Here is a 24,368-nt window from a genome sequence, read left to right as displayed (position 1 = left end):
AGCCACAGAAATTGAGCAAGAAAATGAAATAAAATCAAACAATAGGAAAGGAAAAAGTAAAACTACCTTTGTTTACAAATGACATGATCTTATATGTAGAAAACTCTAAAGATTACACCAAAGGACTGTTAGAACTAATAAATAAATTCCATAAAATTGCAAGATACAAATCTACATGAAAACAACCAGTTATGTTTTTTGTTATTTTTTTAACATGTCTTTATTTTTGAGAGACAGAGAGTGGGCAGGGGAGGGGGCAGAGAGAGAGGAGACACAGAATCCAAAGCAGGCTCCAGGCTCTGAGCCGTCAGCACAGGACCCAACACTGGCCCGAACCCATGAACTGTGAGATCATGACCTGAGCTGAAGTCAGATGCTCAACCGACTGAGCCACCCAGGCTCCCCATAACCAGTTTTTTAGACTCTAATAATATATTATCCAAAAAAAAAAAAAAGAAATTAAGAAAACAATCTGATGGATCATTCATCAAAACAACAAAATACTTAGAAATACTAACTTAAGAGGTCAAAGACTTGCATATTGAAAAATTACAAGACAATGATGAAATAAATTAAAGACACAAATAAATGGAAAGATATCCAATATTCATAGACTAGAAGACTTTATATTGTTAAAATGTCCAAACTACCCAGATTCTAGATCGGATGCAATACCTATTAAAATTTCAATATTTTTATCTGAAATACAAAAAGCATCCTAAAATTCATATGGAACCCCAAAGGACCTCAAACAGCCAAAATAACCTTGAGAAAGAACAAAGCTGGAGACATCACATTTCCTGATTTCACAATATATTACAAAGCTATGGTACTAAAAAAAATATGGTACTGTTATAAAGACAAACACATAGACAAAGTGAACACACTAGAGAACCTAGAAATAAACCCATCATATTTAGACAACTAATCTTCAAACAGGGGTGCCAAGAATACACAATGAAGAAAGGGTGATGTCTTCAAGAAATGGTGTTGTGGGGTGCCTGGGTGGCTCAGTTGGTTAAGTGTCCGACTTTGGCCCAGGTCATGATCTCACAGTTTGTGAGTTCGAGCCCTGCATTGGGCTCTGCACTGACAGTTCAGAGCCTGAAGCCTGCTTCAGACTCTGTGTCTCCCTCCCTCTCTGCTCTTCTCCTGCTCATGCTCTGTCTCTCTCTCTCTCTCCTTCAAATGTAAATAAAAACATTTAAAAATTTTAAAAAAGAAATGGTGTTGTGAAAACTGGATATCCACATGCAAAAAAATGAAATGGGATTCTTATCCTATATCATACACAAAATCAAATCAAAATTGATTAAAGACTTTGATGTAACACCTGAAACTGTAAAACTCCTAAAAAAAAAAAAATAGGAAAAAATCACATGACATTGGTCTTGGCAATGATTTCATGGATATAACAACAGAAGCATAGGCAACAAAAGAAAAATGAACAAGTAACACTACATCAAACTAAAAAGCTTCTGCACAGCCAAGGCAACAATCAACATAAGGAAAAGGCAACCCATGGGATGCAAGAAAATATTTGCAAACTATATATTTGATAAAGGGTTAATTTCTAAAATATATAGGGAACTCCTACAACTCACTAGGAAAAAAATAACAATTAAAATAGGCAAAGCACTTTTGAATAAACATTTCTAAAAAAGACATACAAATGGCTTAGGATGAATCTTCTGCTATACCAACAGATAGAAGATAAAATGCTCAATATCACTAACCATCAGAGATATACAAATCAAAACAACAAGGCGATGTTATTTATAAGCATATTAATTGGGTAAATTTCATGCCAAGTATCTTTTCTGAAGTGAAATAATACAATACAATACAATACAATACAATACAATATAAAAGATATCACTCAGTTTTTAACATTTTAGGTAGGATAATGGCATTGTGGTTATATTTCAAAAAAGAATCCATATATTTGGATTTTACAGTGTGGATATTTATAGGTTAAATTCTATGATGTATGGATTTGCTGCATAATGATCTGGAGGGGGAGACAAGTGGGCAAGGTAGAGAGGGGATTAGATGGTCCAGACTGTACCTGCTAAAGCTGTGTGCAGGCATATGCAACATCACTGTTGTATCCTCTCTACTTAAATAAATAAATACACACACACACATACATATATTTTATATACTATTTTATATTCCATATTTTATAGTATATGATATATTTCATGTATTTTATTATATAAAATATAAAATTACATACAATATATATTGCCATATAAAATAATATTAAACATATAAATATAAAATAATAATGTATATAAAAACATGTATGAAAGTTGCAAGATAAAAGTTTTTTTAATGACTAGTATTCATCTCAAAAATTGGGACTTAAAACAACCAATCATAAACCCCTTTCCTCCAAAAAGAAGAAAAAAGAAGGAAGGAAATAATAAAGTTAAGAGCAGAAGATTAGCAAAATTAATTCTAGTTCTTTGAAAAGATGAATATAATAAGCAAGAAATACCTACAGTAAGATTAAGCAAGAGAAAAAGGGAGAAGGATATGGTTAAATCAAATTTTTTTTTTTTTAATGGAACGTTTCACAAATTTGCGTGTCATCCTTGCGCAGGGGCCATGCTAATCTTCTCTGTATCGTTCCAATTTTAGTATATGTGCTGCCGAGGTGAGCACAAATCAAATTTAATTTAAAAAGGAAAATAAAAAAAGATATCAGTTATTTAAAAATGATTTAAAAAGTTACTCTAAACAGCTTACACTAATAAATTTGAAAACAGACAAAATGAAAAAAGTTCTAGAAATGTACAAAACACAAACATTGATGCAAGAAAGAGAATGGGAAGGGCCCCTGGGTGGCTCTGTCAATTGAGCATCTGACTCTTGATTTCAGTTCAAGGTCATGATTGCACAGTTTGTGAATTCGAGCCCCACATCAGGCTCTGTGCTGAAATTACTGAGCCTGCTTGGGATTCTCTCTGTCTCCTTTCTCTCTCTGCCCTTTCCACATGCTCTCCCACTCTTTTTCTTTCTCAAAATAAAAAATAAATGAACTTAAGAAAAACAAAGAGAAGTTTTATAGGGCAGTAAGAATCAAAGAAATTAAAATGGTATTAAAGACTATTTCTCCCCCCAAATCCAAGCTATCTTGGCTTTGCAGGACAATTCTACCAATTTTTCAAGGAATAATTCTTTATTATTTTATATAAATTATTTCAGAAAAAAATGAGAAAAAAAGATGCCCAATTCTTTTTATGAGGTTAGTGCAATGTTTTGGGTTTTTTTCTCAAATTTTAATTTAAATTCTAGGGACACCTGGGTGGCTCAGTTGGTTAAGTGTCCGACTTCAGCTCAGGTCATGATCTCACAGTCTATGAGTTTGAGCCCTGCATTGGGCTCTGTGCTGACAGCTCCAAGCCTGGAGCCTGCCTCAGATACTGTGACTCCCCCTCTCTCTCTGCCCCTCCCCTGCTTATGCTCTGTCTCTCTGTCTCAAAAATAAATAAAAACAGAGAGAAGCTTCAGGAAAGATGGCGACGTAGGAGGACTGGGCTCACCACGTCCTGCTGATCACTTAGATTCCCCCCACATCTGCCTAAATAACCCAGAACACTGCCAGAAGACTAGCAAAACGGACCCTCCAGAGCCAAGTGTAGAAAAGAGGCCCACAGAAAAGGGTAGGAAGGGCGGACAGGTGGTGCGCGCTACACAGACTGGCAGGAGGGAGCCATGGCAGTGGAGGGGCAGCCCACCCAGCAAGGCATAGCCCGAGTCTGGCTTGTAAAAGCAGAGGGGCTGGACTGCATGAGTTCTGACAGCCAGCGGGACTTAACATCTGGAATGTTAAGAGTCAATAGCTCTGCTTTCGGAGAGTGGGGAGGGCGAGAGGACAATGGGAGGGAGAGGTGTAGAGCTCAGGAAGACAGTGATCAGCTCTGCAGGGAACAAAGGTGCTGGACTGCTCCATCTCCCTCTCCCATTCCCCAGACAAAACCCCAACGGGAACCAGTTCCCATCACTGAACTTGCTTGCACTGCGCACACACCCAATGTTGTGCTTCAGTGGATCCATCCCTCTGACAGGTTGGCCTCCCTGCTGGTGCTGCAGGGCACCTCCTGAAGGGGACCATTGAGGGCAAAGTGAGCAGAACCTGCCCATACTGCCCATGTGCTCCTTGTGGATCCACCCTGGATAATACACCCTTGGCCAGATCCCATCGAGCAGCACCACAAGCTTTACAGTGTGCAAGTAGCCCAGACAGGGGACACACCACTCCACAGTGAGTCCTGCCCCTAGCAGAGGGGAAGATAAGGTACACACCAGTCTGTGGCCCCAGCGGTGGGCTGGGGACAGACATCAGGTCTGACTGCGGTTCCGCCAACCAACACAAGTTTCTCCAGACAGTGCAGGGGAAGTGCCCTGCAGTTTGGAGCTACCACAGGGACTGTGGTAATGATGAAATGGAAGAATTCTCACAAGAAACTTAGGAAATAGCAACAGCTAACAAATTGATCAAAAACGATATAACGGAAAAAGAATTTAGAATAATAGTCATAAAATTAATCACTGGGCTTGAAAAAAGTAGAGAGGACAGCAGAGAATCTATTACTACAGAGATCACAGGACTAAGAAACAGTCAGGAGGAGCTAAAAAATGCTATAAATGAGCTGCAAAATAAAATGGAAATGACCACAGCTCCGATTGAAGAGGCAGAGGAGAGAATAGGTGAATTAGAAGATAACATTATGGAAAAAGAAGAAGCTGAGAAAAAGATTAAAAAAATCCAGGAGTATGAGGGGAGAATTAGAGAACTAACTGAAACAATTAAAGCAATAATATACGCATAATTGGGATTCCAGAGGAGGAAAAGAGAGGGAAAGGTGCTGAAGGTGTACTTGAACAAATCATAGATGAGAACTTTCCTGATAAGGGGAAGGAAAAAGGCATTGAAATCCAAGAGGCACAGAGAACTCCCTTCAGATATAACTTGAATTGATCTTCTGGACAACATATCAGAGTGAAACTGGCAAAATACAAGGATAAAGAGAAAATTCTGAAAGCAGCTTGGGATAAACGTGCTCTAACATATAAAGGGAGACCAATAAGACTAGTGATGGATCTATCTACTGAAACTTGGCAGGCCAGAAAGGAATGGCAGGAAATCTTCAAGGTAATGAAAAGAAAAAATAGGCAGACAAGAATCCTTTATCAAGCAAGTCTGTCATTTAGAAAAGAAGGAGAGATAAAGGTCTTCCCAAATAAACAAAAACTGAAGGAATTCATCACCACTAAACCAGCCCTACAAGAGACCCTAAGGATGATTCTATGAGTGAAATGTTGCAAGGACCACAAAGTACCAGAGACATCGCTACAAGCATGAAACCTACAGACATCACAATGACTTGAAAACCCATATCTTTCCATAATAACACTGAATGTAAATGGACTAAATGCTCCAACCAAAAGACATAGGGTATCAGAATGGATAAAAAAACAAGACCCATCTATTTGCTGTCTACAAGAGACACATTTTAGACTTGAGGACACCTTCAGATTGAAAGTGAGGGGATGGAGAACTATCTATCATGCTACTGGAACTCAAAAGAAAGCTGGAGTAGCCAAGCTTATATCTGACAAACTAGATGTTAAATTAAAAGCTGTAACAAGAGATGAAGAAGGGCATTATATAATAATTACAGGGGCTATCCATCAGGAAGAGGTAACAATTATAAATGTCTATGCGCCAAATACAGAAGCCCCCAAATATATAAAACAATTGATCACAAACATAAGCAACCTTACTGATAAGAATGTGGTAATAGCAGGGGACTTTAATACCCCACTGAAAACAATGGATAGATCATCTAGACACATGGTCAATAAAGAAACAAGGACCCTGAATGATATATTGGATCAGATGGACTTGACAGATATATTTAGAACTCTGCATACCAAAGCAACAGAATATACTTTCTTCTCGAGTGCACATGGAACATTCTCCAAGATAGATCACATACTGGGTCACAAAACAGCCCTTCATAAGTATAAAAGAATTAAGATCATACCATGCACACTTTCAGATCACAATGCGATGAAGCTTGAAATCAACCACAGGAAAAAGACTGGAAAACCTCCAAAAGCATGAAGGTTAAAGAAAAACCTACTAAACAATAAATGGGTCAACCAGGCAATTAGAGAAGAAATTAAGAAACATATAGAAACAAATGAAAATGAAAATACAACAATCCAAATGCTTTGGGATTCAGCAAAGGCAGTCCTGACAGGAAAATACATTGCAATCCAGGCCAATCTCAAGAAACAAGAAAAACCTCAAATACAAAATCTAACAGCACACCTAAAGGAAATAGAAGCAGAACAGCAAAGACACCCTAAACCCTGCAGAAGAAGAGAAATAATAAAGATCACAACAGAAATAAACAATATAAAATCTAAAAAAACTGTAGAGCAGATCAGTGAAACCAAGAGTTGTTTTTTTGAAACAAACAAAATTGATAAACCTCTAGCCAGGCTTCTCAAAAAGAAAAGGGAGATGGCCCAAATAGATAAAATCATGAATGAAAATGGAATTATTACAACCAATCTCTCAGAAATAAAATCAATTATCAGGGAATACTATGGAAAAATACATGCCAACAAACTGGACAACCTGGAAGAAATGGGAAAATTCCTAAGCACCACACACTCCCAAAACTCAAACAGGAAGAAACAGAAAACTTGAACACCCCTAACCAGAGAAGAAATTGAATCAGTTATCAAAAATCTCCCAACAAATAAGAGTTCAGGTCCAGATGGCTTCCCTGGGGAATTCTCTCAGACATTTAAAGCAGAGATAATACCTATCCTTCTCAAGCTGTTCCAAAAAATAGAAAGGGAAGGAAAACTTCCAGACTCCTTTCATGAATCCAGCATTACATTGGTTCCTAAACCAGACAGAGACCCAGCAAAAAAAGAGAACTACAGGACAATATCCCTGATGAATATGGGTGCAAAAATTCTCAACAATATACTAGGAAATCGTATTAAACAGCATATAAAAAGAATTATACACCATGATCAAGTGGGATTCATTCCTAGGATGCAGGGCGCATTCAACATTCCCAAATCGATGTGATACATCACATTAATAAAAGAAAAGATAAGGACCATATGATCCTGTCAATCAATGCAGAAAAATCATTTCACAAAATTCAGCAACCTTTCTAAATAAAAACCGTTAAGAAAGTCGGGATAGAAGGAACATGCTTAAACATCATAGAAACCATTTATGAAAAGCCCACAGCTAGTAACATCCTCAATAGGGAAAAATTAAGAGTCTTTTCCCTGAGATCAGGCACAAAACAGGGATGTCCACTCTCACCCCTGTTGTTTAGCATAGTGTTATTAGTGCTACCAACAGCAATCAGACAACAAAAGGAAATCAAAGGTATCAAAATTGACAGAGATGAAGTCAAGCTTTCACTTTTTGCAGATGACATGATATCATTCATGGAAAACCCTATAGACTCTACCAAAAGTCCACTAGAAGTGATACATGAATTCAGCAATGTTGCAGGATACAAAATCAATGTACAGAAATCAGTAGCATTCTTATACACTAATAATGAACCAACAGAAAGACATAGAAACTGATCCTATTCACAACTGCACCAAGAAACATAAAATATCTAGGAATAAACCTAACCAAAAACGTAAAAGATCTGTATGCTGAAAACTATAGAAAGCTTATGAAGGAAATTGAAGAAGATATAAGGAAATGGAAAAAATTTCCATGCTCATGGATTGGAAGAATAAACCTTGATAAAATGTCAGTACTACCCAAAGCTATCTACACATTCAATGCAATCCCAATCAAAATTGCACCAGCATTATTCTCAAAGCAAGAACAAGTAATTCTAAAATTTGTATGGAACCACAAAAGACCCCGAATAGCCAAAGTAATTTTGAAGAAGACCAAAGCAGGAGGCATCACAATCCCAGACATCAGCCTCTACTACAAAGCTGTCATCATCAAGACAGCATGGTATTGGAACAAAAACAGACACATAGACCAATGGAATAGAATAGAAACCCCAGAACTAGACCCACAAAAGTATGGCCAACTAATCTTTGACAAAGCAGGAAAGAATATCCAATGGAAAAAAGACAGTCTCTTTAACAAATGGTGCTGGGAGAACTGGACAGCAACATGGAGAAGGATGAAACTAGACCACTTTCTTACACCATTCACAAAAGTAAACTCAAAATGGATGAAAGACCTGAATGTAAGACAAGAAACCATCAAAACCCTGGAGGAGAAAGCAGTAAAAAAAAAAACCTCTCTAACCTCAGCCGCAGCAATTTCTTACTTGACACATCTCCAAAGGCAAGGGAATTAAAAGAAAAAATGAACTTTGGACCTCATGAAGACAAAAAGCTTATGCACAGCAAAGGAAACAATCAACAAAATTAAAAGGCAACCGACAGAATGAGAAAAGATATTTGCAAATGACATATTGGACAAAGGGCTAGTATCCAAAATCTATTAAGAGCTCACCAAACTCCACACCCAAAAAACAAATAATCCGGTGAAGAAATGGGCAGAAAACATGAATAGACACTTCTCTAAAGAAGACATGAGCTGGACCTTCAAAGTGAGTAAGATTTGGACATATAAAAGTAAGTATGGGAGTAAGAGAGGTACTCCAACGGGGGGAAATAATGCGATCATAATGAACAAGAAGAAACAAGTTTCATTTGGTTGACGTATAAAAGCACCAAAAGGAAGTAGGAAAACTCACAGGACAAAGGAGTTTAAGGAATATTTCACTGAGAGTTGCAAATGCTTGCAATTAATTCCAGAAGCAAGAGTGACCTACTGAAGTACTCTGAGCTCCAGAATGACACACCAAAAGCTCTATTTCAGGAAGATTAAAGAGAATTACAGGAAGGACTAGACCTTCAGAATTGTTGTCATCTGCTTCAGTGAAGAAGAACCATCAAAACTGTCTTTCCCAGGCAGTTTCTTTAAATGGTGCACCAAATAAGCAAGGCCATAGTTTTTCATGAGACAATCCCTTCTCTTCCCATTGCATCAGTATTTCAGTCGCAGATTCTAATCACCCCTCAAATAGACACTGTTTATAATCAAATTGTATTTTTTAGTAATTAATCTGATCATATACTGTAACCACTAGGAAGAGCACAGGGGTCTCAATCATTGATACAGCCCAAGATCTAGTAAGGGTCAAGAACAAAATGGAGACCCAGAAGAGACAAAACTAGCATCACAAGGAGTCACAAAGGTGATAGAGGAATGGATGAGTAACCATGGTGCCCCCAAACTTGTGGGAGAAAAAATGTACTATCATGGGTATGCTAGAAAATTGGTAAGTATGTTTATTAAGTAGGTCACCATTCTTTTATTAATGTAGTGGATAAAAATAAAAATAGACCAAAACAAAATAAAAAAGGACACTCTAATTCAGTGATGATGACACTTCAGTGTCTATGTGTAGTGGTTAGACATACAGTCTCTGGAGTCACATCCAAAATACAACCTGTATTATTTGTCCAAATTTCTGGACAGCTCTATACCTTATTTTTCATTTGCAAAATGGGGTCACTAATTGTATCTGCCTTCAGGGTCTTGTAAACATTAAACGAGTTAATGTACACCCTTACAAAGTGCCTGGAACAAAGTAAGAATCCAATAAATGCTAATGATCATCATCATTACCACCACCCCTATCATCATTATCATCATCATCATCATTACCATCATCACCACTATCATCATTGTCACCATCATCATCACCATCAACACTATCATCAGAACCATCATCAATATCATCATCATCATCTTGCTAATGCAAGATATCTACACATACAAGTTTTTATGCATTTACATAGCTTTGAATCACATGGTATATGCATTTCTTACTAGCATTCAGTTATTCAATACAATATCTTGGTCAATTATTTTTCTTTCTTAATAATAACTAATATTATTTTTAAACAATATAACAATATACACATGAAAATACCTCTTTTTTAATCCCCAAAACCCCTCAGTAGTTGTACTTCTTCAGCAGCATTTTTCCATCTACTTCTGTCTCTCTCCCCTTCCCACACTTTGTTCAGAATTAATACAACAGATTAGGCAGAAGTCATAAAAATTCCTGGATCCCAAAAGAGTTCTGTCCTAATACAAAACCCACAGACAGCATTTAGGCCAACACTATCGCTGCCCTCCTAGCATGGTGCACTCCCGTGAGGTCTGTGCCACCATAAGGGAGATGAAGTTGGGTACAAGGAGGAAGGAAGGTTAGAGTCATCTTTGTCTGTGTGGCCTCCTCTTTCTCATGCTTCCACATAGTATGGTGGTGCAAAAAAAAAGCCAAGAAGGACCAGAGAGTCACCCACAGGAAAGGCAAGAATACTCATGCGATTAAGAAGCAAGGGAAAGGTATCACACTCACAAGCTGTCCAGCAGTGTGCCTCCAATCAGGAGAACTACTTAGTGGTTCCATTAGCAAGGCCCAAACTCACACATCCCCTCTCCTAGGCCCCTTGCCAGGTATGTGGGACCACACATTTTCCCTTCCAAGTGTCTCCAGTCTGCTTCCAGGGCCTGCTCAGTTCTCCTCAGGAGGTCTGGCACAGCTATTTATGCATCATGGACAGAGCTTGGATGTGTGGGCCACAGGGTCCGCCTCTGGGAATGCAAACCTCCATGCGGTGCATGATATAACCAAGGGCATGCAGAGAATGGAGCAAGCTACAGGCCTTGGCCAGGGGCTATGGGCTAACTCCCCATTGCTGCCACATTCCAGCACAGATCTCCGAGGAAGCCAAGCGTTCTCGGCTCAAACTTGGCCTTCCAGCCATCATGAAGATAGAAATAGGGTAGACAGCATTTAAAACATTTAGTTTGGGTAATCAATTTTTAAATATTTACACACATGGGTCCTCATTTGTACTCTTGTGCCACATCATTCACATGACAGCACGATCATTTGTCCACCTCCACCTCCACTCCTTAAGAACCACGTGGGAGCCTACAAACATCAATGGCCCAAAAGGCTTTCAGTCATGGACCACGACAGGTTCATCCCAACGAACAGTACTGAGACCGGTAGGAACAGGCACTGTAAAATGCCTAGATGGTTCACTCAAATACCTTTGTAACCCAGCAACCATCAAATACTTGTTGAATGAAAAAGGAAGGAGTGGGTGAGCCCAAACTTTCTCAAAGGGCCAGGAAACTTGAGAAACTTAAATATAGCTTTCCTCTGGGTAGCACCATTACTGCTAATACAGACAGGTGCCTTGTGCATGAGAAACAACAAAGCTGATAAACAATAGCAAGAGCTGTGAAATTTGCATAAAATGCATATAGAAAGAACTACTTTCTGCTTTTTAACAACACACTGAGGTACCCACATGTGTAAACCAGGGATGTTACACTTGGAAGCAGGTGCCACTTCTGCTCAGCTCCTTGATTACATATTCAAATAAATGTACACAGCTTTATTTGAATGTGTAATCCTATGTGAATGGGAACATTCAAATAAACTCATTCGGTCCATTTATTTAGGTCTCTGAAGGCTCATTCTAGGAAAATGCATGTACTTTCCCCATTTTGCTTTCTACACCATTAACTGGAAGAAATACAATTTAACACATTTTGTTAAACTAGCATTAAGGATAGTGGGTTATGTTTTCTTTCTTTGTGGAGCAGTTACACTAAACTGTGATGCATAGAAACATATGTACGCATCTCCAACAAAATGAATATATATTATATATGACCTAAATAACATTCTATAGGATAAAATGTCTTAATGTATAGCAATATAGGTTTTTATGTATAAAGGGAAAAAATGGATTGCACTAGAAATAAAGGGAAAAGCCATTCTTTCTTGCCTCCCCTGCTGTTTCAACGATTGTGGATTGCAGGATTTGGATGGGACAAGATGGAAAGTAGGACTTTATCATTATATAAAGGTGTTTTTTTTTTAATACTTATAATTATGCTCCAGAGCCATTAACGTGGGGAGTCCTATAAACCTGAGTTTCCAGAAGGTTAATCTGAGAGCAGTGTGTAAAAAAGAAAGAAGAAAGGAGAGGCTGGGAGGGAAGGCATCTGTCGCTTAAGAGGCTCAGAAAGAGTAACAGGGGCATGGAATGGGATGTGGTAAGGGAGACTGGGTTGTTCAGCAAGGACTGGTCACGGAAGGAGGAACAAGAGGACTGGAAATCTAATGGCTATCAATGCCTCTGCCCTTGCCTGAACCACAGACCCTCATTCCAGTGCATGGATGGACCTAACACACAGGCACCTTTCAGAACTCAAAGTCCTCATGGTCCACCAGGACTTACAATCTTTTCTACTTGGGTCTTCCACATGGTGTGTGGCTTTGTGAAAATCTCCACACTCCTAATAAACATTCTCTGATACCACTTCTCTGGAAAACCCGGGGTCTCGTTCTTTAGTCGGTCTTTCTGAGTTTGGTCAAAGACAAAATACGAACATGAACGTTTGACGGGAGAGGCAAAAATTATAAACATCTCCCTGCTGCCTGTCTTGTGGGCTTCTCTTGGTTTCTGTCTGGCCCCTTTCAGATAGAAAGATAACACATAAGGTAATTTATTTGGGAGGGATTCTTAGCTCTGGGATTTTAGAGGGGCCAGGATGGGCCCAGGGGACTGACTTGGGCCAGTGGAAGAGTGAAAGGGAAAATACGAATTTGAGCCAAGCTCTCCTCAGAAACAAAGTGTGTGTCTGGCTGCACCAGTAGGTAGGCTTACCTCTGAGTATGTGCAGTCTGATGAGACAGGGCCATCAGGCACAGCTGGAAGGAGAGAACCCCACCAGCTGGGAAACCTCATCTCCCCTCGCATCTGCCCAATGGAATCTAGCTTCCTTTCCCATTATTTTATGGAAACAGCTCTGGTTAATGGGCTCCATCTTCAACTCATATGGACTCTCTATCTCATGCTGCTTGGCTCTCAGCCATGGCTGCCAGGTGCTCTTGTGTGTCTGCCCTCTGGATGGTGTCTGGCTCACCTCCACTCTCTCTGGCCGCTACTGAGAAGCCCACCTCACCAGTCTTACCCAACTGACTTGCCTTTGTGTCTCTTCTCTTCTGGGTATTTTCTCCATTAGAAATCTCATTTTATCATATGGCTTCAAACTCCATATTCACCCAGTAGACTCTGAAATCTCTATCTTTTGTTACTGAAATGTCACCTAATCTTCCCTTTCCGGTTGTTTAGGGGTCTCCTAATTTTGGCTGGCTTCTCCAAGTGAGTGCCCCGAAAATGAAACTCATCTACCTCCCTCCCAAACCTGTTTTTTTCTCCTGAGTTCCCCTACAACACAATTCTCCCAGACACTCCTACTCAAGGTCTAATTGTTATTTACTCATTCAATGAAAAACAAAAACCCACTCAAGCATCTATCGTGCACCAGGCACTGGGGACTGGGACAGCTGCTGGGCATCCGGTCTTGGCAAAGTCACCTTTAATGCCTTTTTCCTTGATCATGCAACCCATCGCTAGGTCCAACCAACTCATAATATCTTCCAAATCCATCCTGTCCTATGTGTTCCAGATTCTGCTATCCAAACTCCAATCTTAATGACTTCCGAGATGGATCTTTGTTGTCGCCTCTTAATGGGATGTTTTCGACCCTCCGTTCTAATTCATTTGACAATCCTGCACCAGATTAATCTCAAAGCACATTTATCACTGATCAGAAGCCAACAGAGAGAGGTAAAAAGACAGGGCCATCTCAACTGGCTGTGTGAGCCTGGGCAAATCACTTACTTTTCTGACTCTGTTCATTCCTCTGTAAAATGATTCCTTCCTTATTGGGGTGTTGTCAGGATTAAGGAAATGGTAACATTGTTTAAGCACGTTACACATAATACTTCACTAAATCCTTGCCACAACACTATGGAGTATATACTATTATTATCTTCCTTTCATAAGTAAAGAAATTGAGGCACAAAGAAAAAATAACTCAACTAAATTCATAGTGCTAGGAAGAAGTAAAGCCAGGTTTGCTGGGACCCAGACCACTGGATTAAAGCCAGGATTGGGACCCAGACCATTGGATTCTAGAGTACAGGCTTTTCCCAGACACATAGTAGGTACAAAACAAAAGTTAACTCTCATCACCTTCCCAGATACATGAGCTAATTTTTTCCTCTCTGCATTATCTAGACAGAGTTAGGTTTCTAACACTTAGAAATGAAAGAATCTTAATTAATATGACTGCCAAACTCATGGAGTTTTCACCAATTTATCTTTGGTGAATATTAGGGAGGCACAGGATAGTTTCTACATACCAACAAATCCAACATTATATGCAAAACATGTAACTTTTGAATCATCTCTTTCACATATATACAAAGCATTCTGTTTAATGGAACAAGCATATTTACCCAAAGTATACTTCTCCTGTTTTCAAAGCAAACATTCAGATGTTTACTCAAAAACACATTAAACTTCTAATCCTCATATTTGTAGTGTTCTTGGAGTGTACAGTTCAGATTTTGAGACTCTCTTTATCCTGATTTTGCTAGTATCTCACCTAAAGTATCAACAGTCATTAAGCAAATAAACTAGAATTTACAGGTTGTTCATTTGTACTTGTTCCTCCATTTCAGGTGACTTACTCATTTAATCATTAGTCAACTATTTGAGCAGGGCTTTATATTCTATTAGATAATAGGCTGAAGAGCACAGCCACCAGCCCAAGAATTGCTGACCATGCCTGGGGCGTCTTTGCATCACCAAATATATACTCCATTTATTGAGTGTTGTCTATTTCTCTTCCTACCATCCTAACATCAGACTGTACTTTTACTTCTCAAATCCTCCCCTCTGCAGCTGCAGAAGGGACCCAAGCCTCAGCCCTAGTAATGCTGAGCCCCAGGAATGCTCTCAGTATGTCTTTCTGGCACAGGACTTAGTCTAGGAGACAGCACTTAGGCTTAGCTCAGGTTTACCTTTAACTTTACATCCTCAGGCTTTGCATATACATAATTTCTCTTTGAAGCATATATTTTGTTAAACAGTTTCAGCTATGCTTGGTATTTTAAGCACTGAATCCATCACAGGAGAAACGACTATTGAATAATTTCTCATAGAGTAATTGTAAACAGAGCTAATGAATGCTGGGCTAGCTTTACAAAAATGTACATAGGGACACCTGGGTGGCTCAGTTGGTTGAGGGTCCAGCTCTTGATTTTGGCTCAGGTCATGATCCCAGAGTCATGGGATCAAGCCCCACACTGGGCTCCACACTGAGTGCAGACCTACTTAAGATTCTATCTTCCTCTCCCTCTGTCCCACCCCCATTAGTGCACACACTCTCCCTCTCAAAATAAAAAAAAAAAATTTTAACGCTGTACAAAAATAAACCAAGTAAATGAATACAAATCAGGTAAAACAACAATACACTTGGCTGTATCTAATTTCATAAGGTCTTTATACTTCACACTGCGTTTTTAATGCTCAAGACAAAATCAATCACTCAATTAATTAATTAGATAGATTAAACAAACATAAAAAGTCCTGAAGTTTGTGCACTAATGTATATCCAGTGTCTTTATATGTTCTTTGTGCCTCCATAAAGCTGAACTGGATGCATTGTTTGGATTAGAATTAATCTTTGGGCAGGCAGACAGCTTTTCATTTTCATATATTTTATTTGAACTTTTTTCATCTCTCAAGGCAGCCTTGATAAGATTTATGAGCTCTGTCAATACTTCCAAAGGTTTTTATTGAGCCACAAAGGGGCCCAAGGAACATTCAATCCCAAATTTAGGGAAAACAATAAACAGGTAACTCGGTCCTTCCATAAAATCTGACAGAGAGTGAAAGTGTAAATAAGTAAGTGCATCCTCTTTTTTAAGATATCTGCTATTTTTAAATTTGCCTAGCTGCTGATAATAAACAAACACATCAGAAGGAGGAAGTATCTGATTGAATGGTTCCATTAAATCTCCCTTTTGACTCATAGGAGACTCACGCAAATTTTGAAAGGGGGCGGCTTTTAAGTAATAATACACTGTTTATTAAACATCAAAGTCATTCACTGCTAAAATCCTTCCCAACAGCTTCTAATAATGTATAGAATAAAATCCAAATCACTTCCATAATAAATTATTGCTGAACACCCCTACCCACACTCACATCCCATTGTGGCCCTCCTTGCGGCCAACCTGTGAACCTTAGAAACTATTATTCTTCCACCTAATCCACCTACAACCAACACAGACAGTGAATGTTCCATGGAAAACTGAAAATCTGAGCAGGTCAATAATGAGTAAGGAAACCGAATCACTAATCAAAAATCTACCAATAAAGAAAAGCCCAGGACCAGATGGCTTCACTGGTTAATTCTACCAAACATTTAAAGAAGAATTAGTATCAACCCTTCTTGACCTCTTCCAAAAAAAAAAAAAGGAAAGAGAGAAAAGGAGATGACACACTCAAATTCATTTTATAAAGCCAGCATTACCCTTACACCAAAAACAAACAAGGCCTCTGTACGAAAAGAAAATTATAGGCTAACATCCTTAATGAACAAAGATGCAAAAATTCTAACTGAAATATGAACTGGGACACCAGGGTGGCTCAGTCAGATGAGGGTCCAACTCTCGATTCTGGCTCTGGTCATGATTCTAGGGTCATGGGATTGAGCCCCACATTGGGCTCCATGTGAGTGTGGAGCCTGCTGGAGATTCTCTCTCCCTCTGCCTCTCTCTTACTAATGCTTTCTCTCTCTCTCTCTCGCTCGCTCGCTCGCTCGCTAAATTAAAGGAAATAAAAATTTACATATATATATATATTTTATATATATATATATATATATATATATATATATATATTGAATTTAACAACACATTAAAAGGACTGTACACCACGATTAAGTAGAGATCTGTTCCAGGGATGCAAAGATGGTTCAACATAACAAATCAATAAATGTGATACATCATAAAAAATGAAAGATAAAAATCATAGAATTATCTCAATAGATGCAAAATAACATTCAAAACTCTCAATAAATTTGGTATAAAAGGAATTGATTTCAACATAATAAAAACCATATATGACAAAACCACAGTGAATATCACATTCAGTAGTCAAAGCTGAAAGCTTTTGCTGTAAGATAAGGAGCAAGACAAGGGTGTCCACTCTCACCACATCTATTCAACATAGTATTGGAAGTCCTACCAGAGGAATCAGGCAAGAAACAGGAATAAAAATCTTCCTAATCAAGAAGGAAGAAGTAAAATCATCCATTTGCAAATAACATGATCTTATTGTATAGAGAAAACCCAAAAGACTCCACCAAAAAAAAAAAAGAAGAAAAGAAAGAAAAGAAAGAAAAGAAAAGAAGAGAAAAGAAGAGAAGAGAAAAGAAAAGAAAAGAAAAGAAAAGAAAAGAAAAGAAAAGAAAAGAAAAGAAAGAGAACCAATCATAGGACATGCTGTTACTATATTTACCAAATACCAAGTATTTTCAGGGAAAATCCTGGCAATATACCATTCCGTCCATTCCAAGGCTCTACAGTAGCTGCACTTAATCTGCTGTATCTACTGCAGAGTCAGTTGCTAAGGCTTATACCTGGGCTAGGGATCAGCCTCCTGATTGCCAGGGGGGTATCAATGCCTTATAGCCTTGAAGGAGAGGTAGACCAGCAACTTTAGGAACTTCACCTGATTGTGCATGTCATATATGTTGGCAGGAGAAGCAGCACTGTCAGGCATGAGGAGATAGACTGGAGCAGAATATGCCAGACCAGGACCCCTATGTTCTCCCCTCTTTCGATGGGGTGTGCTCCATTCCAGGTATAATGGATTTCAACAGGTCTGACTTTAAGCAGAATAGGATCCCAGTAGAAATTGTAGATACCCCTCACCCAAGGGTACAAAGTAACTCACCTATCCTATGGGACATCCCATGGCAAATTCCAGTAGACAACACCTTTGGTGCTCCCAGCAGCATAGCATATTCATCCACAGTGAGAGTTGGGGCCATATGGATCTCCCTATAATTCTGTACCTTTATAGCATTGGGTGCCTCAGCAGGGGTCCCCAGTCTGGCATCTGGGGCCAGAGACCCTACTACTTGATCATTAAAATGCATTAAACCTGTGACAGCACATTAGTACACCTGGCCAAGGTGGTTTTCCCTGTTAATAATTTAATCTGCTGCTTTAATATTCCATTTTTCCTTTCTACAAATCAGTGCTTTATGATCCAGGACATGGAAAACACTGATGATCACCTCAGGCTCTTGCAGGTGAGCCCAAATGTCCTGATACAATATCCTGATACCACAGGGCTTAATTATGTTAATCTGCCCTTTGGTGTCCCAGTGTCTAAATTCTAGGTTAATCTCTTTAGAACAGCCCACCTGTCAGTGCAAAGGGTTAATGGCTAGAGCTCATGAGTGATCACCAGTGAAATTGCTCTGAGTTCAGCCCAGTGGCTGCTTAGCTTATTCCTGTTTCCATCCAGATGGCACCAGTATTGGGCTAAATAGCAACTTGAGTTCCTCTGTGTTGGGTTTCCCCAACTAGACCCATGTGTATATTAGGCATCAGAGGGAATTTTTCCCCATTTCCTCTATAGGCTGCAGAGGCCATAACACGGATAAAAGTGGGGGCATTTGAAGGATCTACATATTCTATAGGACCCATTTGCACCTACATTTCTGGATACAATGAGCTGTACATGGCAAATAATAAATTTTGATGAAAAATTAAAGAAAACAGAAACAAATGAAAAGATATCCTATGTTCATGGATCAGAAGAATTAATATCATTGAAACTCCCATATTACCTAAAGCTATCTATAGGCCAATGCAATCTCTATCAAGATTCCAATTGCATTTTCACAGAAGTAGAAAAAAACAACCCTAAAATTTGTATGGAACCACAAAGGATTCCAAATAGCCAAAGCAATCTGAGGAAGTATATAAAGCTAGAGGAATCATATGTCCTGATTCATATTATATCACAAAGTTATAGCAATCAAAACATTATGGTACTGGCATAAAAAAAAGACACATAGGCCAACAGAATAAAGAACTCAAAAATAAACCCATGCATGTGTGGTCAATTAATTTATAACAAACAATGTGAGAATATACAATGGGTAAAGGACAGTCTTTTCCATAAATGGTGCTGGAAAAACTGAGTAGCTACATGCAGAAAAATGATAATGAATTCATAGTTTTTACTAGTCACAAAAATTAACTCAGAATAAAGACTTAAATGTACATGAAACTGTAAAACTCCTAGAAGAAAACCAACAGGAAAAGCCCCTTAACATTGGACTTGACAACATATTTGGATATTACACCAAAAGCACAGGCATTAAAAATTAAATAAACAAGTGGAACTACATGAAATTAAGAAGCATCTCACAGCAAAGGAAATTGTTAAAAAATCAAATGTGAACCTACAGAATGAGAGAAAACATTTGTAAATCATATACCTGCTAAGGGGTTAATATCCAAGATATATAAAGAACTCATATCACTCAATAGCAGGACCCACAAATAATCCAATTTAAAAATGGGCAAAGAACTTAAATAGACATTTTTCCAAAGATTTTTCCAAAGAACCACAATGGCCTACAGGTACACGAAAGGTGCTCAATATTACTAACATCAGGAAAGTGTAAATCAAAATCATAATGAGCAAACCACCAGAAGACTAGCAGAACGGATTCTCCGGAGTCAAGAGTAGACAAAAGGCCCACAGAAGAGGATAGGATGGGCTAAGGGGTGGTGTGCAGTATACAGACTGGTGGGAGGGAGCCGGGACAGTGGAGGGGCAGCCCACTGGGCAAGGCAGAGCCCCCGAAATCTGGCTTGCAAAACCTGGAGGGGCTGGACTGCATGAGTTCTGACAGCCAGCGGGACTTAACATCTGGAATGTTATAAGTCAACATCTCTGCTCCGAGAGCGGGAAGGCGAGAGGACAATGGGAGGGAGAGGTGTTAAACCCCAGAAGACAGAGTTCAGCTCAGCAGTAAACAAAGGCACTGGCCAGCACCATCTCTCTCACCATCCCTCTGCCAAAATCCCAGAAGGAACCAGTTTCTGTCACCGAACTTGCTTGCATCACGCAAACACCCAACACTGTGCTTCTGTGGGTCCATCCCTCCAATGGGCCTGCCTCCATTCTGGTGCCACAGGGCCCTTCCCAAAGCAGACTACCGAAGGCAAAGCAAGCTGAGTCTGCCCCTCTTACCCTGGTGCACCTTGCGGATCCACCAGGCTAATACACCAGATCCTATCCAAGCAGCACCACAAGCCTGGAAGTGTGCAAGTAGTCCAGACAGGTGCCACACCACTCCACAGTGAATCCTGCCCCTGGGAGAGGGGAAGGTAAGGTACACACCACGCTGACTATGGCCCCAGCGGTGGGCTGGGGGCAGACATCAGGTCTGACTGCGGCCCACCCACCAACATAAGTTACTCCAGACAGCACAGGGGAAGATCCTGGCAGTTCCACACCACTCTAGGGACTATCCAAAGTGATGAAATGGAAGAATTCTCCTCAAAAGAAACTCCAGGAAGTACCGACAGCTAACGAACTCATCAAAAATGATTTAAGCAATGTAACGGAAAAAGAATTTAGAATAATAGTCATAAAATTAATCACTGGGCTTGAAAAAAATAGAGAGGACAGCAGAGAATATATTACTACAGAGATCAAGGGACTAAGAAACAAGAGGAGCTAAAAAATGCTATAAATGAGCTGCAAAATAAAATGGAGGTGACCACAACTCGGATTGAAGAGGCAGAGGAGAGAATAGGTGAATTAGAAGATAAAATGATGGAAAAAGAGGAAGCTGAGAAAAAGAGAGATAAAAAAAAATCCAGGAGTATGAGGGGAGAATTAGAGAACTAAGTGACACAATTAAAGCAATAATATACGCATAATTGAGATTCCAGAGGAGGAAGAGAGAGGGAAAGGTACTGAAGGTGTACTTGAACAAATCATAGCTGAGAACTTCTCTGATCTGGGGAAGGAAAGAGGCATTGAAATCCAAGAGGCACAGAGAACTCCCTTCAGACGTAACTTGAATCAATCTTCTGTATGACATATCATAGTAAAACTGGGAAAATAGAAGGATAAAGAGAAAATTCTAAAAGCAGCTTGGGAAAAACGTGCTCTAACATATAAAGGGAGACCAATAAGACTAGTGATGGATCTATCTACTGAAACTTGGCAGGCCAGAAAGGAATGGCAGGATATCTTCAATGTGATGAAAAGAAAAAAATAGGCAGATGAGAATCCTTTATCAAGCAAGTCTGTCATTTAGAATAGAAGGAGAGATAAAGGTCTTCCCAAACAAACAAAAACTGAAGGAATTCATCACCACTAAACCAGCCCTACAAGAGATCCTAAGGGTGATTCTATGAGTGAAATGTTGCAAGGACCACAAAGTACCAGAGACATCACTACAAGCATGAAGCCTACAGACATCACAATGACTTGAAAACCCATATCTTTGCATAATAACACTGAGTGTAAATGGACTAAGTGCTCCAACCCATATCTTTCCATAACAACACTGAATGTAAATGGACTAAATGCTCCAACCAAAAGACATAGGGTATCAGAATGGATTAAAAAAATACCCATCTATTTACTGTCTACAAGAGACTCATTTTACACCTGAGGACACCTTCAGATTGAAATTGAGGGGATGGAGAACCATTTATCATGCTACTGGAACTCAAAAGAAAGCTGGAGTAGCCATACTTATATCAGACAAACTAGACTTTAAATTAAAGGCTGTAACAAGAGATAAAGAAGGGAATTATAAATAATTACAGGGTCTATCCATCAGGAAGAGGTAACAATTATATATGTCTATGTGCCGAATATGGGAGACCCCAAATATATAAAACAAGTCATCACAAACATAAGCAACCTTATTGATAAGAATGTGGTAATTGCAGGGGACTTTAATTCTCCACTTACAACAATGGATAAATCATCTAGACACAAGATCAATAAAGAAAACAAGGGCCCTGAATGATACATTAGATCAGAAGGACTTGACAGATATATTTAGAACTCTGTACCCCAAAGCAACAGAATATACTTTCTTCTCGAGTACACATGGAACATTCTCCAAGGTATATTACGTACTGGGTCACAAAACAGCCCTTCATAGGCATAAAAGAATTAAGATCATACCATGCACTTTCACACCACAATGCTATGAAGCTTGAAATCAACCACAGGAAAAAGTCTGGAAAACCTCCAAAAGCATGGAGGTTAAAGAACACCCTACTAAAGAATGAATGGGTCAACCAGGCAATTAGAGAAGAAATTAAAAAATATATGGAAACAAGTGAAAATGAAAATACAATAATCCAAACGCTTTGGGATTCAGCAAAGGCAGTCCTGACAGGAAAATACATTGCAATCCAGGCCAATCTCAAGAAACAAGAAAAACCCCAAATACAAAATCTAACAGCACACCTAAGGAAATAGAAGCTGAACAGCAAAGACACCCCAAGCCCAGCAGAAGAAGAGAAATAATAAAGATCAGAGAGAAAATAAACAATATAGAATCTAAAAAAAAAACTATAGAGCAGATCAATGAAACCAAGAGTTGGTTTTTTCAAAAAATAAACAGAATTCATAAACCTCTAGCCAGACTTCTCAAAAAGAAAAGGGAGATGACCCAAATAGATAAAATCATGAATGAAAATGGAATTATTACAACCAACCCCTCAGAAATACAAGCAATTATCAGAGAATACTATGAAAAATTATATGCCAACAAACTAGACAACCTGGAAGTAATGGACAAATTCCTAAACACCCACACACTTCCAAAACTCAAACAGGAAGAAACAGAAAACTTGAACAGACACATAACCAGCGAAGAAACTGAATCAGTTATCAACAACCTCCCAACAAATAAGAGTCCAGGATCAGATGGCTTCTCAGGGGATTTCTACAAGACATTTTAAGCAGAGATAATACCTATCCTTCTCAAGCTATTCCAAAAAAGAAAGGGAAGGAAAACTTCCAGACTCCTTTCATGAAGCCAGCATTACTTTGGTTCCTAAACCAGACAGAGACCCAGCAAAAAGAGAGAACTACAGGCCAATATCCCTGATGAATATGGATGCAAAAATTCTCAAGAAGATACTAGCAAATCGAATTCAACAGCATATAAAATAATTATACACCATGATCAAGTGGGATTCATTCCTGGGCTACAGGGCTGGTTCAACATTCGCAAATCAATCAATGTGATACATCACATTAATAAAAGAAAAGATAAGAACGATATGATCCTGTCAATCGATGCAGAAAAAGCATTTGACAAAATTCTACATCCTTTCTTAATAAAAACCCTCGAGAAAGTCGGGATAGAAGGAACATACTTAAACATCATAAAAGCCATTTATGAAAGGCCCACAGCTAATATCACCCTCAATGGGGAAAAACTGAGAGCTTTCTCCCTGAGATCAGGAACATGACAGGGATGTCCACTCTCACCGCTGTTGTTTAACATAGTGTTGGAAGTGCTAGCATCAGCAATCAGACAACAAAAGGAAATCAAAGGCATCAAAACTGGCAAAGATGAAGTCAAGCTTTCACTTTTTGCAGATGACATGATATTATACATGGAAAACCTGATAAACTCCACCAAAAGTCTGCTATAACTAATACATGAATTCAGCAAAGTTGCAGGATCCAAAATCAATGTACAGAAATCAGTTGCATTCTTATACACTAATAATGAAGCAACAGAAAGACAAATAAAGAAACTGATCCCATTTACAATTGCACGAGGAAGCATAAAATACCTAGGAATAAACCTAACCAAAGATGTAAAAGATCTGTATGCTGAAAACTATAGGAAGCTTATGAAGGAAATTGAAGAAGATATAAAGAAATGGAAAAACATTCCATGCTCATGGATTGGAAGAATAAATATTGTTAAAAAGTCAATACTACCCAAAGCTATCTACACATTCAATGTAATCCTAATCAAAATTGCAGAAGCATTCTTCTCGAAGCTAGAACAAGCAATCCTAAAATTCATATGGAACCACAAAAGGCCCCGAATAACCAAAATAATTTTGAAGAAGAAGACCAAAGCAGGAGGCATCACAATCCCAGACATCAGCCTCTACTACAAAGCTGTCATCATCAAGGCAGCATGGTATTGGCACAAAAACAGACACATAGACCAATGGAATAGAATAGAAACCCCAGAATTAGACCCACAAAAATATGGCCAACCAATCTTTGACAAGCAGGGAAGAATATCCAATGGAAAAAAGACAGTCTCTTTAACAAAT

General features: G+C 38.9%; 1 long non-coding RNA gene and 1 other non-coding gene across 4 annotated transcripts in view; both read right to left on the bottom strand.

Moving 5' to 3' along the window:
- LOC122231142 overlaps window positions 1-24,368 on the bottom strand; it is a 103,714-nt gene that overhangs the window by 34,758 nt on the left and 44,588 nt on the right. The gene's annotated exons all lie outside the window — the stretch shown is intronic.
- LOC122231660 lies at window positions 2,564-2,670 on the bottom strand. The gene has a single exon (XR_006208905.1). It is a non-coding gene; the product is annotated as a U6 spliceosomal RNA (small nuclear RNA).

The sequence above is a fragment of the Panthera tigris genome, chromosome D1, assembly GCF_018350195.1.
Source record: "Panthera tigris isolate Pti1 chromosome D1, P.tigris_Pti1_mat1.1, whole genome shotgun sequence".
NCBI classification, from domain to species: Eukaryota; Metazoa; Chordata; class Mammalia; order Carnivora; family Felidae; genus Panthera; species Panthera tigris.
Note: the sequence above shows the minus strand (reverse complement) of the source record. Positions and strands in the feature narration are given on the sequence as shown.